This window comes from Haliotis rubra, unplaced genomic scaffold, assembly GCF_003918875.1.
Source record: "Haliotis rubra isolate DU_JTF1 unplaced genomic scaffold, ASM391887v1 Scf254, whole genome shotgun sequence".
Taxonomy (NCBI): Eukaryota; Metazoa; Mollusca; class Gastropoda; order Lepetellida; family Haliotidae; genus Haliotis; species Haliotis rubra.
In genome coordinates, this window is record NW_025766603.1 from 356,443 (window position 1) to 369,977 (window position 13,535).

General features: G+C 40.9%; 1 protein-coding gene across 1 annotated transcript in view; it reads left to right on the forward strand.

Annotated features, from left to right (window-relative positions):
• Window positions 1–451: 451 nt before the first annotated feature.
• LOC124279655 overlaps window positions 452–13,535 on the forward strand; it is a 58,972-nt gene continuing 45,888 nt past the window's right edge. The window contains exon 1 of the mRNA XM_046715491.1: window positions 452–732. The gene's annotated coding sequence lies outside the window, so the exon portion shown is untranslated. The remainder of the gene's footprint in view (window positions 733–13,535) is intronic.

Genomic DNA, 13,535 nt, shown 5'->3' on the forward strand with positions numbered 1-13,535 from the left:
TCATTCACTGACCGAACCGACACGTGCTTGTTTATCGCCATCAATCCGAGCCGTTGCCATGGCATCAAGAAGTACCATCTGTATGAGTGAGTGAGTGAGTTTGGTTTTACGTAGCGTATAGCAATATTCCAGCAATAAGACGGCAGGGGTAACCATAAATGGGTTTCACACACTGTATCAATGTAGGAAATCGAACCCAGGTCTTCTGCGTGAGGAGCGAACGCTTTAACCACTTGGCTACCCCACCCCTTTTCCTGTACGCCCAAACCACAACGGCTGCAAGCACCAAACAAACTTCATTTTCGTTATCTTTAATCTGTCTAGTCTATTACGTGGTCTCTGTCCACACCAAACACAGTCGTCATTCACAAAACGACATCGCCCGCCCAGTGACGAAACCAAAACAAACCCTCCACAAGCGTTCGCGTTATACCGAGGTAACGAGCGTTTTCTAGCCTGTCGCATCTAATTACAATCGCAATAATCTCATCTCTGTTTGCCCCTGAGAGCATTCAGACACCGTCTGTGGAGTCCAAAGGTTGCTTGACGAACACAGCTGGGCATGTTCCTAATCACGACAGCTTCAGTGTCGAAATCAAGGAATATTTCCGAACAGGTCTGAGAGTCTTTGAAAACATGGTGTGGGATTTGCAAGGGATAACGCTGGCGATCCCTGGACATCATGGGTGTTCTACAAACCGGTGCCCGCGGGGACGTAGCGCTGCCGTGCAAGTGAGTATATGTTTGTGTTGACGATGTTCCTTTCTTTGAGGGGAGGTTGATGTGTGTGTTTATCATGTTCCTCAGTTCCTTCGTGAAGCTGATGTAGGACGGTTTTTGTCGCTGGTAATTATATTTATCTTGAATACGTGGTTAGAAGCCCTAGCTGTAGTTCTAACAGATTAGACAACGGTTATAGTATGATCCTTTGACGGGCTTTCACTATTGTTGTCGGTGGTTTGGATTAAAATGTAATCCAGATCTCTTATAATTCCATGTGTTTTAGATATGGCTAATTTGTTAATTGGCTCATAACTGCCGTACAGTTCAGATCTTTTGAGTTTAATGTCCATTTCTGGTATATCATGGACTGAGGCGAATGTAGTACCAGTTTTGTTCATACATCATATCGTAATATGCTGGACGTCAGAGCTAAAAATGCAGAGCAGTTATCCCCAGCCTTCAACATTGTACCAACCCCATACAACTCCATACCACAAGATACACTCAACAATACAACACAACAATACAACAGTCATACCACACGTGGCACCTTGCTAATTCACACAGACATGGCATTCCACACCATCTACACACACACACACACACACACACATAAACAAACAAACAGACAAACACACACAAACAAACACACACACCAAACAACACACACGCCACGCATACATACACCAAACAACAGAGAACACTCCAACATACCACTTCTCATCTCACCACACCTTGCCATCTCATCCATGGCCATACTACTCGACGTGTAATCTCTCTCTCTCTCTCTCTCTCTCTCTCTCTCTCTCTCTCTCTCTCTCTCTCTCTCTCTCTCTCTCTCTCTCTCTCTCTCTCTCTCTCTCTCTCTCTCTCTCTCTCCCCTAGCTCCAGCCCCACCCCCCACTCCTACCCCAACTCTTCACTCCCACACTCGCACACTGCACATCTGATTTCACAACAAGACGTGCCAATGTCAAACTGAACAGTATATGGTGACTATATTGACCCCAATTGTGTATAACTGGTACGTGAAGCAGGAAGACTATCATCACAAACACAAGTACGCTCTTCCTCTGGCCGCTTGAACAATTTAAACCTTAAATGACATAACTCTCTCCTGTAGGCCTGATGGTATAAAACTGAAATACCATCACAGGCATGTTTACATGTAGACTCTCTGAAATAAACATATTGGATAAAGATAAATATATAGTAGAGATAAAGTATAGATACATTATGTTACTCTGTAGAGATAAAGTATAGATACATTATGTAACTCTATACAGATAAAGTATAGATACATTATGTCACACTGTAGAGATAAAGTATAGATACATTATGTTACTCTGTAGAGATAAAGTATAGATACATTATGTCACACTGTAGAGATAAACATTATATCACACTGTAGAGATGAAGTATGCATACATTACGTCACACTGTAGAGATTAAGTATGCATACATTATGTCACACTGTAGAGATAAAGTATGCATACATTATGTCACACTGTAGAGATAAAGTATGCATACATTACGTCACACTGTAGAGATAAAGTATGCATACATTACGTCACACTGTAGAGATAAAGTATGCATACATTATGTCACTGTGTAGAGATGAAGTATAGATACATTATGTCACACTGTAGAGATGAAGTATGCATACATTATGTTACACTGTAGAGATAAAGCATGCATACATTACGTCACACTGTAGAGATGAAGTATGCATACATTATGTCACACTGTAGAGATGAAGTATGCATACATTATGTCACTGTGTAAAGATGAAGTATGGATACATTATGTCACACTGTATAGATGAAGTATAGATACATTACGTCACACTGTAGAGATAAAGTATGCATACATTATGTCACACTGTATAGATGAAGTATGCATACATTATGTCACACTGTAGAGATAAAGTATGCATACATTATGTCACACTGTATAGATGAAGTATGCATACATTATGTCACACTGTAGAGATGAAGTATGCATACATTATGTTACACTGTAGAGATAAAGTATGCATACATTACGTCACACTGTAGAGATAAAGTATGCATACATTACGTCACACTGTAGAGATGAAGTATGCATACATTATGTCACACTGTAGAGATGAAATATGGATACATTATGTCACACTGTAGAGATGAAGTATAGATACATTACGTCACACTGAAGAGATAAAGTATGCATACATTATGTCACACTGAAGAGATGAAGTATGCATGCATTATGTTACACTGTAGAGATAAAGTATGCATACATTACGTCACACTGTAGAGATGAAGTATGCATACATTATGTCACACTGTAGAGATTAAGTATGGATACATTATCTTACAGTTTAGAGGTAAAGTATGCTTACATTATGTCACACTGTAGTGATAAAGTATGGATACATTATGTCAAACTGTAGAGATGAAGTATGGATATATTATGTTACACTGTAGAGATGAAGAATAGATACATAATTTCACACTGTAGAGATAAAGTATAGATACTTTATGTCACCCTGTAGGGATGAAGTATGTATATATTTTGTCACACTGTAGAGATGAAGTATGGATACATTATGTCACACTGTAGAGATAAAGTATGCTTACGTTATGTCACACTGTAAAGATAAGTATGGCTACATTATGTCACACTGTAGTGATAAAGTATGCTTACATTATGTCACACTGTAGAGATGAAGTATGCATGCATTATGTCACTATGTAGAGATGAAGTATAGATACATTATGTCACACGGTAGATATATAGTATAGACGCATTGTGTTACACTGTAGAGATGAAGTATAGATACATTATGTCATACTGTAGTGATGAAGTATGGATACTTTATGTCACACTGTAGAGATGAAGTATGCATATATTATGTCACACTGTAGAGATAATGTATTTATACATACTGTCACACTGTAGAGATGAAGTATGGATACATTATGTTACACTGTAGTAATAAAGTATAGATACGTTATGTCACACTGTAGAGATGATGTATAGATACATTATGTTACCCTGTAGAGATAAAGTATAGATACATAATGTCACACTGTAGAGATGATGTATAGATACATTATGTTACCCTGTAGAGATAAAGTACAGATACATTATGTTTCTCTGTAGAGATAAAGTATAGATACATCATGTTACACTGTAGAGATGAAGTATGGAACCATTTTTTTGCAACGTACCGATGACGTGTAGAAGCAATACGTTACAATGTTCCTTCGCCCAGCTTCCAAAATATTTACTCATCGCCTTGTCTCTAATGTAACTATTTTAATGTCATATCAAACACACAGAGGTCAACAGAACGAACTAAAGGACCCACCACATAGCTTTGTGTTTGAAACATCATGATATTTGACATTTGACTTCCGCAGTTCCGCCTTTAAATGGTTAAACATGAATACAGTCTGAAAAAATATCATAGCGTCAGTTATTGGCAGTCCTGAATTTCTAATTCTGATAAACAGTATTGTTTAACGGCTTTAAAAGTGTATAGCCAATAAACAATCCTATAAAGGCTCTTTGAACACATTTTGTCACTTCTAGCGTGAGTGTAGTTTTACGCCGCTTTCAATATTCCAGCAATATGACCACATTGCATCCCCTCTTATACCTTGATGCATTTAATCCATGTTAGGACTCGAACCGGCATCTTCGGTAGGGCAAGCCAAGGCTGTAACCACACAGCTCCCAGGCTGTACTGAATATTAAGCCCATGTATGTATAGTAGGTTTATAGTTTAAAGATGCAAGTCTAGATAAGCGGGGTGGTAGGGTAGCCTAGTGGTTAAAGCGTTCGCTCGTCACGCCGAAGACCCTGGTTCGATTCCCCACATATAAGGTGTGAATCCCATTTCTGATGTCTCCCCCGCCGTGATATTGCTGGACCTATTACTAAGCGGCGTAAATCTCACTTCTACCAATTGGCTTACAGAATCATATTGCGGGAATATTGCTGAACGAGGCGTAAAACCACACTCACTCACTAGATAAGCGGACTGTGCAGGGATAATCGGCTAATTTTATTCATAAATTATTTTTTGAAATTATCATTTAACCTATTAATCATTACCCAAGGCTACCACTAGGCTACCCCCACCGCCCCATTCATTATGCGTTGATTGGTTGGCTGGTTGGTTGATTTGTTGTTTTACGCCGCACTCAGCAATATTCCAGCTACATGGCGGCGGCTGTAAATAATCGAGAACCAACATGGAATGCTAATATCGTATATTGCTAGGTCGGCATTTTATGTTCTCGTGTCGTATCTCAGTCTGAGAATCAGCTCATAGCTGCATCGGTTCCGCCTTCCCCTCTGCGGTTAGCGGAGCCATTTTTATGTTCCATTATCTTACACTCTGTGCTGTTTTCCTCACAGCTTTTCCTAACATCAAGTCTCGAGTAACAGAAGTCTTCAACAGGCAGCATCTGGAAAAACAAGACGACTTTAACGTTTCCGTTCTTAATTTGTTATTATTGTAAAGGAAAGGCGATGTAAGTTTGGCTGAGCTTTGGGAGCGCCTGTTATCGTTGACATTACAGCGTCGCGCGTGTTTCAGCAACAGCGAACAGCCACACTTAGTTAAACAGATTTTTACAGGGAAAAAGATCCGTGAAGATCAGGGTTAGAATTGGTCTTCAGCAAACCATGTTTGTCGAAAGGGGCGACTAACGGGATCGGGTGGTGAGGCTCGATGACTTGGTTGACACATGTCATTGGTTCCCAATTGCGTAGATCGATGCTCAAGATGCTGATCACTGGATTGTCTGGTTCAGACTGGATAATTTACAGACTGCTGCCTTATAGCTGAAATATTGCTGAGTGCGGCGTAAAACAACAACCAAACCAAAACAGAGACAGAAATTGTTTAAAAATCTGAATGAAGTCATTTTAAACATCTTGTCTCGAAGTGAAATGAACCTATGAAAATACTTCGAGTTATGCAAGGTTCGACACAACTACAAAATGATGACATAAGGTATACCTACTGCGACACAACCGTTTATTCGACACATCAAAGTTGGAGTTAAAGGGTGCTTGACTATATGAAAAAGCACAGAGACTTTTGACCTTCCAGCTAATATAGGCTTGCATGTGCATACAGCTGTGCCGAACTCATTGTTGTTTCGAAGGGGGCTCGGTCCTCGCGTACTACTTATTCAGTCCGTTTGGATTCCATTTGAGACCAATGAATTGCTCATTAACACAAAATCTAATAATTACAACAAAAATAAATTTTGCACAGTCACATGAAATCGACAGACTTACTCTAATGATTTGTCTCATAATTTTGGACACCCGAATAAAAAAGTTGTTAAACAAACGATCATTATTTTGTTGCCACTTATCGCTAAAAGTTGGATCTATTGATATACTTTGTACATTAAAACAGTATGCATAACTATTCAATTTTGGGACACATGTTTATGTGATGCTTTAGTGAAACATATGTCTGTGTATTTACAATCAATTGTATTGTCCTATGAGCCTGTGGCCTCTTTGACAGAAATAAACTATATATGACGTTCTCCGTCAGAAACTCTATTAAGGAGAGGGGCGGTAGGGTAGCCTAGTGGTTAAATATGGTGGCTGATTAGGGCCATCGCTTTCTCGCCTTAAAATTCGGAGGCGAGAAAGCGAGAAAGCGAGAAAGCGATATCACGAGACGAGAAAGCGATAACACGAGACGAGAAAGCGATAACACGAGAAGAAAGCGATGGCCCAAATCAGCCACCATAGTTAAAGCGTTCGCTCGTCACGCCGAAGACCCGGGTTCAATTCCCTACATGGGTACAATGTGTGAAGCCCATTTTTGGTGTCACCCGCCGTGATATTGCTGGAATATTGCTAAAAGTGGCGTTAGACTAAACTCACTCACTCACCCCGCCAAAGGCTCTATCCGTGAGACCAGTGCTGGTCAGACAGCCAAGCGGTTAAATACGGTACTGAGATCCGTGATCAACGGTGCGGTAGTAGTCTGTCTCACAGTCCCTGAACCACATTAATTTCCCTACTGCCAAGCCCTCTCTGCAGTGCTAAAGCCCTAAATAAAGCAAGTCTAGATTTCCTCAGGTTCAGGATCTCTGGTCTCCCTAGGGCTCCTTTTCAATATAAATGGGCTTGTTTGTTACTATCAAAATTATATATATTCAGAGACTAAGCCTTAGTCTAGTGCGGTAGCTTCGAGTTAGATTTGCACAAGTCTCTAAGGTTATAATTTATGATTTTAATTAAAATTTCTAAAAATATATAAAAAACAGACTGACGTGCTTACAGTCCGTTTATCTAGCCTTAGATTTACTCTACACCCATTGGCTTAGCATTCAGTACAGCCTTGGAGCAAGGTGAGGCAGCTTCCAGCATGACGTGCATGTTATCACGTGCAAGCTCTGTTATCACATGCAGGCTCTGTGCGGAGGCGGTGATACATAGTCCAGGCCTACCAAAGAAAACTTTCCCACTGTGCAGAAAAACGCAGAAATGCCCACATTGATCGTGGAAATAGCAACATAAACACATTACCTCGCTACTGAAACAGTAAAAACGGCAACGGAAAACTATGAAACTGCAACATTTTTATATCAGCGAACTTTGACCTCTACTGCGCATGCGCATTACGATCCGATTTTAAGGGGGGTCACCCATTTTGTTCTGGGAAGCCTGGGGTTTCATAATATTTGTACACGTATACTAGGGGTGGGGTCATCAATTTTGTACATAAAAATATTTAAAAATTAGGCTTACAAAATATGGGAAGGGGGTTGGGGGTCATTGATTTTGTACATGATATGCAGAGGGGGGCCACTTACTTTGTACATACATTTCAGGGGGGGGCCGTCACATCGTACATGCTTCTCCATAAAAATCATCATAACACACCACCACCCCCACCCCCCACCCCCGCCATAAATTATGAAGGGTCCCTAAGAATAGACCAAAGCTTTGTCTCTGAATAGCTGTAATTTGGATAGAAACCCCCCAAAATCTTTCAAATTGAAAAGGAGCCCCAGTGAGTTCGGAGATTCAGACCCTGAACCTGGGGAAATCTAGACTTGCTTCATTTAGGGACCGTTCATAATTTATGGCTAGGGGTGTGTGTGTGTGTGTGTGTGTGTGTGTGTGTGATGATGATGATGATGATGATGATGATGATTTTAAGGGGGGTCACTCATTTTGTTCTGAGGAGGTTGGGGGACATCAACTTTGTACACATGTACTAGGAGAGATCATCAATTTTGTACATAGAATTTATGCATAAAATATATGGAAAGGAGGGGGGGGCATTGATTTGGTTCATGACATGGGGGGTCACTTACTTTGTACATAAATTTTAGGGGGGGTCAGTCACATTGTACTCTTTATGAACGGTCCCTTAGGGCTTAAGAACAGGAGGGTCGGTGGGGTAGCCTAGTGGTTAAAGCGTGGGGTCGTCACGCCGAAAACCCGGGTTCGAATCCCCACATGGGTACAATGTGTGAAGCCCATTTCTGGTGTCCCCCGCCGTGATGTTGCTGGAATATTGCTAGAAGCGGCGTAAAACCAAACTCAGTCAGTCAGTTTAGAACAGTAGGGAGGGCTAGGCGAAGGGGGAAATAATGCTTTTCAGGGATTGTGAGACAGAGTTAAGTTTGCTTGATGACCTGCAAAAACCCTTACGCGTTTGTTTGTTTGTTTGTTTGTTTGTTTGTTTGTTTGCTAACGCCACAGCCAGCAACATTCCATCTCTATTACAGTGATCTGCAAATAACTGAGTCTGGAAAAAATAACCCCGTTACGATCACGATGACATGTATCCACCGACTCTGCGAGCCTGACCCTCTGATTCCGTTAATCGCTTCTGACAGTGAGTGAGTATAGTTTGACGCTGATTTTAGCAATGTTCCAGCAATATCACGTCGGGGGTCACCAGAATTGGGCTTCACGCAACAAACGCTTAAACCGCTAGGTTATCTTACCGCCCCAATCCCCTGGAGAAGCATGGGTTGCTGAAGACCAGTTCTTAACGGAACCTTCATGGAGGAGTTGACGTCGATATAGATGCTGTTGTTAGTCATTGGATTGTCTAGTCCAGACTCGATTATGTACTGACCCTCGCCATATTGGAGAAAATTGCTGAATGAGGTGTTAAACAAACAAACAAAGATAATGACTATTGCTAAAAGTGGCATAAAACCCAACTCACTCACTCACTCACTCGACGCACAGACTCTGAAAATATATAATTTTAATAGAAACAAGAAAGTCCCTTTAAATTAAAGAGGATGCCCAATAAGCTGAACCTGAGGAAGATCGTCTTTCTTTCCTTTAGAACCTCTGACTCTGAAGGGAATTATGTGGTTCGTGGAGTCTGAGAGAGACAAGAGTAGACGAAGCTGTAGTATGTATTGAGAGAGACAAGAGTAGACGAAGCTGTAGTATGTATGTGTGGACAGATAGTTCATTTCCAAAACTGTGTGATGGAAACGTCTATGGTAAAGAATGTGGAAAAATTGCTTTTGGGAGCAGCTGGTCCCGTTGTCTACGTTACTGCAATTCCTTGTGTCGAGATGCTGCTTCCAGGCAGCCAGAAGCTTGGGTTGATCAGATTCCCCCGATTATAGGGTTATTATTAGGTTTGGCAGCACCATGTTCCTGGGTTTCACACCAAAATGTTAAACGTCAAGGATTACATCATGCATAGTTTTCGTAAACGAATACAGTTCAAAGTAGAGTTAAACTCAATCAATCACCCACCCAATCAATCAATCAATCAATCACCCAATCAATCAATCAATCAATCCACCACCCACCCAATCAATCAATCAATCCCCACCCACCCACCCAATCAATCAATCAATCCCCACCCAATCAATCAATCAATCAATCACCCACCCACCCAATCAATCAATCAATCAATCCCCACCCACCCAATCAATCAATCAATCCCCCCCCACCCACCTAATCAATCAATCAATCAATCAATCACGCAATCAATCAATCCCCCACCCACCCAATCTGTAACCGGGAGCTACACTCTCCGGTTTAATTAAATAATAATAAGAACATGTTTTATTGTTGATTAATGTTATATTATTTAATGTTTGTGAATGCAGTAATATGTATGAATTCATAAATTGTGTGTTAACTGAGTATTTAACTGTAAAGGAAAGTTTACGTGAGAACTAGACTAACAACTAGTCTCTGAAATGAACATATTTTACTGAAAAAAGTTCATAGTAAAAAAAAAATAATAATAATGAAAAGGAGCCCTGAGACTATCTTCAGCCTGAAACTGAGGAAATCTAGACTTGCCACATTTTCTAGACTTGCGTGGGCTTTCTTGGATATATTTGCTTCAGGGTCTGTTCGACAGACTACGTGAGAACCGGGAGCGCAGATAGTAACGGATTACAGATATTTATTGGATGTCCGAGGCTGGGTGACATCGGCCAGTATAACAAGTTGTAATTGAGTTTGGGGCCATGGTCAGAGGGTGAATACAACTCGGACCATGTCACAGTGGACAAGGGGTGATGTAGCAGGGGATTAATAGAGCTAAGTGACAGTGGCAACAAGGTACAAGCCTTGTTCCCTGTCACTAGTACAGGGGCTTATAGTCTATCAAGGTTTAATAATTAGGTATAGCATATGACATCTAAAAGACAGTCCAGCAAAACAGTCATGTTCTGGGCTTCTGATTTGATGGATTATTGACTTTGATGTAGGAAAGGTTGGGGATAAAACTAGGGGGAAAGTTAGGTTTGGGGAGAAGGTTTGCGGGACTAACGTTAAGTGATCAGAGGGCGCTGCGCTCCCTGACATTCAGGATTACTTACAGCACGCTTGCTAAGTATCTGAATTGTTAAGACTATAACCGTTGATACTAAATGAAAAACCACTAGACGATCCACGAAGTTGTGACTTTGATTGTTCCCGCTTGTCGTCCACCTACGAGAAGTTCCAAATTAAAGAACCAGGTTACAGGCTGGATAGCGTAGTCAAGCCGACGTTTCTTGGTGCCGTGACCCGGATTTGGAAAAGAAACTTCAGACGGTGAAACGGACAAACCCACGGGAACACATCTCAACGTAAGCTCTACTGTACGTTTTTTAATTCGTTTTGTTGGCTAGTTAATAAAGTAAGGGTATACATTTATTTCAAAGGGATTAGAAAGTAGTACAAAAAGGTAGCACCGGATATAATATGAGTAAGAGATTTATCGCCAAAACCTTTAGTGAACGGGTGGCCTGCGAGATTAGATTCAACGCGGAGCTGATAGAGAGGGATCTGGGGACTTTAGCCCGTTTCGCAAACTGAATTTTATTCTTCTGTCTTTCTCAGCCGAGTAAATACATCCTCCAAGTGTTTTAGATGTTCTTCAAAAGTCTTTGAATACACAAAAATGTCATCTATAAATGCCTTAACGTACTGATCCAGAGCCCCAGCCATAATCTTGCCCATTAAGTTCTGAAATATTGATGGAGCAGTGGAGATGCCAAAAGGTAGTCTAGTCATACAATTCTAACTCATACAACCCATATCTGGTGATAAAAGCCGTTTTAGCTTTTGATTCTTCCTCTAATTCTATTTGAAAATCCCCACTCTTCAAATCCAAGACCGTGAAATAGTTAGCTTCTCCCAAATCCGCTATTACATCTTCCATATGGGGTAAGGGATAGCTATTCTGTCGTAACTGACGATTCAATAACCTCATGTCTATACATACCCTCAGAGGTTGTTTGGTTGCTGCACTAATACTACTGGGGAAGCGTACTCGCTGGTGGATGGTCTTATGATTCCGGCATCTAACAAATCATTTATTTTCTTCTCTAGCTCAGGTCGTTGGTTTAAGGGTACCCGATAGTGTTTTTGTCTAAATGGCGGATGGTCACCGGTATCTAGTTTTGCTTTAATAATGTCTGTTCTTCCCATCTCCAAATCTGTTTCTACGAATAACTCTGCATTTGCTGTCAGTAGTTTTCGTGGTACATATCTTTGGCCTGGGGGTATGTGACTTAATTCTATTTTCCTCAATCTATCTGTTTCCTCAGACTGTCCTACTTGATTGATTTCTTTAGGTGGTGAAAATTCATCCTTGCCTACTTCAACTACTTCTTCTAATGATTTTATATTTCCCTCAGGCACGCCTTCTGCCACTGCCACTACTTGTTGCTTCTTACTTCTGTAGGCTCGTCCCGTCTCATTAACCACTTCTACCGTTACTTTCCCGCCTTTTGGGTAACCTATGGCGCTGGCCATCTAGCAGCCCTGGCTGATTTTTGAAAAATGTGGCATTATCCAAAGGCAATATTACAACACACGGGTGAGTAGTCTCTTTCCCGACTTCACATGTGACTCTAGTTACTGATCTAGGAGCTATATGCATAGCCTTCTGTGCCTTGACTAGATATAGTTCGTTCTCAGCACCCTTCCTACTTTCAGGTTTTAATATTGCTATTTCCCCTTTTACAGCTAGAGTTTTCTTATTAAAATCTATCATTGCCCCGAATCTTGTTAAAAATAATTTCCTAAAATCATTTTCTTTCTTAAATTCTTGATAATCTGAACTTTCACATTGAATTTCACCCTTCCTCTTTTGACTTCAATTTTGGCCTTAGCCACTACATTTAAACTTTTCCCTGATGCACCTACCATTGGGACTAGGGTGCTTGGGTCTGTCTCGTATGCTGAAATCCATCTCTTAGGTATTTTCTCAAAAATATCCTTATCTATCATACTAATATCCGCCCCGGTATCCACTAAAGCCTCTATCTGTAAGTGTCCTGCCCCTAAAATTGTGGATAACCCCCCTAATTCCTTCCTAGTTGCCTCAGCTGCCGTATCTTTAGCCCTTGAGTGAGTTCGGCATTTCTCACTCAGGGTTTTCAGTTCCCTGCTGCGGCACGTGTTGATGCCGTTTCCTACACCTTCTCCTAGTGTGCCCCATTACCTCACAATAAGCACATATGGGTGACCCACCCGGAACCCACTGTCTCGGCCAGGTATTCTGGTACCCTGTTGGTTGTGTGTTAGATTGCCATGGAGCATTTCTCCCCATTTGTGGAATGTTCTGCCCTTTCCTTACATTACTTGGATGAGTAGGTAATCTAGTTTGAGATTGAGCTGCATTAATATTTAAAGTTAATAATTTTTCAATACTGTCTGCCAATGCCTCTGTCCTACTAGTCAATAGATCAGTTTGTTTCTCTAATGCCTCGTACCTCGCGTCCTTTCCCAGAGAATCTACTTCCATGGGGACTTCTTCCCTTAGACTAACAACTAGTCTCTGAAATGAACATATTTTACTGAAAAAAAGTTCATAGTAAAAAAAAAAATATAATGAAAAGGAGCCCTGAGACTTTCTTCATTTTCAGAGACTAAACAAATCTGCAGAGGGATAATTTCTTGGAATTTCACAACACATGCAAAGATTCTTATCACCCATTACTGCTTTAATTGTGTGTGACAGGAATATTTACTGCCCCCACCACCTCCCAGTCCCACTGCCAGCGGTGTGGGCCGATTTTCAGAACATATTTTACCGTAAAAAAGCTCATAGTAACAACAAAAAAGAATAATGAAAAGGAGCCCTGAGACTTTCTTCATTTTCCTGAAGCTGAGGAAATCTAGACTTGCCACATTTTCTAGACTTGCGTGGGCTTTCTTGGATATATTTACTTCAGGGTCTTTACGGCAGACTATTCTTCCCTATGACGTTTTAGATTGTACGTCCTGGCGGCTTGTTGTTCAACCGGTGCCTTCTTTAGGGCATCCTACAAATTTGCTGACCGTTCCCTGATTAG